Source organism: Lutjanus erythropterus, chromosome 17, assembly GCF_056507025.1.
Source record: "Lutjanus erythropterus isolate fLutEry1 chromosome 17, fLutEry1.hap2, whole genome shotgun sequence".
NCBI lineage: Eukaryota > Metazoa > Chordata > Actinopteri > Lutjaniformes > Lutjanidae > Lutjanus > Lutjanus erythropterus.
Genome location: NC_139333.1, coordinates 14,994,512 through 14,998,380, shown reverse-complemented (window position 1 = coordinate 14,998,380; position 3,869 = coordinate 14,994,512).

Genomic DNA, 3,869 nt, shown 5'->3' with positions numbered 1-3,869 from the left:
ACAAATGAAGCCATGAGCACTGACTGTCCTGGAGACCAAGTGGTGAAACAAGCACATGTGTTGGTCTCTATTTAATCACTCAAAATAGTTAATCCCCTGTTGTTAAGAAGTGTGTGCTAATAAGTTTGATTAAAGTATCAAATACTGGCTATTTGGGAAGACATTTGATGTGTGCCCAGACGGTGAGTGTCTGAAGCTGCAGCTGGCCTTATTTGACCAAACGATGTGCTTTCCAGATGTGGTTTAAGTATGACAGCTTAAATAAGTGAAAGCAGATCTTTTTTTCTAACATCACTGCCTTCAAGAAATGTGCAATAGATCAAACCTAAACATGTAAACCTTTAGTTAAATGTGTGTAGCTTTGCTAAAGAGTAATACAGTATGGTGCATTAAAGTGTCTTGAAAGAAATGTTTTTAATATGTTCCATGAGTCTGAAGTCTGAATTAAGCATAACATGGTGTGTTTAATCTGTAAATTATTGCCTGACTCTGTCTGTGTTTGTTAAACCCTCTGCTGTGTCCACTGTTGCATTCTTGAGGACTGTCTATCCCAGGACTCCTGCCTCCAGTGTTTATAGTTAAGGAAAGGCTTGCTTTAATATTTATTCATGTTATATCACAAACAGACAAACCTGTCTCTTAAAGTAATGTTTAGAAATATTGTATAGAAAAATATGATAGTTTGTATTTTAAAAGCGTAAAATGACAAATCTAAATTTCCCTTGAAGGTGCTCCATTTGTGCTCACAGCTGTCAGTCTGGGTTTGTTTGCAGCTTGTTTAAAGCAACGTTGCCAAGCAAAGTTGTATTTCCACAGTTGGCCAAACTCACTGGTTGTCAACCAGACACTTGAGTCAGAGCCTTGTTGGCCAGCCTGCCTCCAACAGCTGCACACATCTGGGCAGGGTTATACATTACACAAATGGCTGTGTGGAGTCAGAATCCTTGTCGAACAGTGGTTTTTCTGTGGTCTTGAGCCCACGTCTTTTTTCCGGTACATAAAGCGACAAACTAACATCCTGACCGCCACCTCAAAACAAAACACATCATGGGAGTGCAGGGAAGCCAGCTTCAGCTGTCTGATTGCAGTAACGGATACAATTTGGCATATTATTTCATGTCATGTGTCTGTGTAGAATAAGTTTGTTCTGGTGCTCAGCTTGATGTTATTCAGATATCACAGGTACACAGGGCAACACATACCAGCAAGAGAAACTGTCAGACCCCGACTGGGTGAAAACCATCCTGACAGCATGTGTAGGTCTACATGACTGTGTGGGAGGTTTGCAGAGGATATCAATATGCTTGTCTATGTTCTGTAAAGATCTGTGAGTAAATATATAATTAATGTGCGGCTTTTAAGTGCACTGACCTCTTCACTCCTCAGCAGTTTAGTACAGACATGCATTTTCCACTGAGCACAGCTGTCAGCCGCAGGAAGGACATACCTACAAAAGCTGTTCCTGGACAGGACATCTTCAAACAAGACTAATGGTCTACATTCCAGCAGCTCTGTGAGCCTGTACTTAGCACTGCAGTCCTTTAAGCTAAATGCTAATGTTAGCATGCTAACATAGCATATTGATCTCTAGGAGGTATGTTGCTGGTTGCCATCTTAGTTAGCATGCTTCTAATTAGCATTAAACACACAGTATAGGTGAGGCTGATGGAAATGTCATTAACTTTGCAGGGGGTTGATCATAAATCTAAGTATTGTACAAATTGGAATTTTGACCTAATGATGTGCTGGATAAAAATGTCACTATCACCACTAGAAAATTTAATTTAAATAAAAAGCTCACAATGGTGCTACACGAAATCACTAAAGCAATCAGGATTCATCTGGGCGCCACAAATTTCATTTTAAAGCTAGGGTAGGTAATGTATTTTACAAAGATTTTTTGTCTTGTTTATTTGAATTCTATATATATCCCAACAGCATAAATCAATCAAACGCTCTGACAAAAAAGGGAAGAAAATGTGATATCTGCAGACCTAAGTGCTAAGCCCATCCAATCATTTTTTTTAGCCCAAATGAAGTGACTTGACAGATGTAGTTTTCAGATTGATATTTGGTCATTTCACATCGTCTTTCCATGTATGTACAATTAGCAAAGTCAACATCTACAATTATTACACCAAGTATTACCATATTTATCCCTTCTGCTGCCAGTTAACGCACCATAGGAGACGATCTGTATGACGTCCTGCAGAAAGGAGTTGAAGGATCAGAGGAAATGGAAAGACATTTGTTACCAGGTGGTGAAAAGTTAGACTGATGGTTTGTCAGTGGCAGCAGTCGGAGGTGCTGAGAGTGTTTGTAGAGAAGCCAAGTATGTGAGAGGTCTGAGTGTGCTGTGGAATGAGATGTTAACCTCTCCTTGACCCCATAAGAAGAGGATTTGGACTTTAAGTGAGGAATCTATGTGAAAGGTGAGATATCTTTCTCTTTTTACTCACTTTTTTCTTTAAATATACAAGGGGCCACTCTCACTCGCCAACTCTGTCTGTGTGTGCGTGTGTGTAGGCCAAGAGCATGGAGACATTAAAGAGTGGAAGAGACATGAGTGGAGGATGAAGCGGTCACAGTTTCCATCATCTCGCTTTAAACTGGCTTCTCCGCATGTTGAGGTGATGTCATCTCTCATAAAATCCATTCACAAATAAAACTGAGGATAGTCCACACAGGTTGTATGTTGAGCTCTGTTAGTTTGTATAGCGCTCTATTTGTTTTAGTCTACAGAAACGTGCAAGAACTGCTCTTAAAACCAAATATTGGACAGAACTGCTGCTTATTCACATCATTGCATGCACAATTTAAACTTTGTTGGCTTCTGTCACCATGGTCAATCATTAAAAATGATTTATGTCTGCAAGTGTTTAGCTTAACATGTCTGCAGTATATTTGTTTCCATGGTTAGACACTTCAGATGAGACTTAGTTCCTGTTCAGGGTTGTTTTTATACTTCACAGTTTTTGATGTTCTTATGTGAAAGTGACATCTGTCATCTTTTGCATGCTATACACTGTAGTGTAAAGTTGAGAAGCTCAGTTTCAAACTTTTAAGTTTTGAGATTAACAAATTGGGAAAACAACACTTTTTGAAATACTGATTTTTTGTGTGTTTCTAAAACTTCAAAATGTTGAATTTCTCAGCTTCTTTTGGCCTTCCTTAAAATTTGAAGTTGACTGCCTATGGCACTAACATCATGTTGCTGAAACAAATACCAATTACTTTGCATACTATTGCTGCCCAGGTTGAATGTTCCCATCCAACTAAACAACTTTTTTGTCATTGTTGGGCCAGATATTGGTATATAGGTAACATATAGTGCAATAAATGTGATAAAACATTATTTTCTAACTCACTGGGAACTTTAAAGTGTATTGAAAACACAGCAAGTTTTAACCATATCTTATTTTCAAAAAGTAAAAAATCAGTCTCAGGAGAGCTTCCATTGGAAAACATTTGTTTTTTCTTTACTAGCTAACATCATCAGTGTCAACTCCTTGATCCAAAATCCCACACAGATTAGTTTGGATTAGTTTGCTGAGGTTATAAACAGTCATTTGAGAAAGTAGTTATAAAGCCTGTATAAACAGCTTCATCTGTGACAATGTTGCACCGTCCCCAGTTCATCAGTCAATGTCCAATCTGGTGAACTCCCTCTCTTTGCTCCTCTATCTCTCTCTTAAGTGTTAATGTGCTTTAAGTGACCAATTATTTAGTTAGTGTGTGTGTACACCTCGGGTGTCTCTCCCAACAAGTGGGGGAGGATCTGGAGACCAGGAGCATCTATAAGCAGAAGGAGGGGCCCCTCAGACCAGAGGGTATATGAGACCCTCACAATCAGGGTACGTTACCCACTC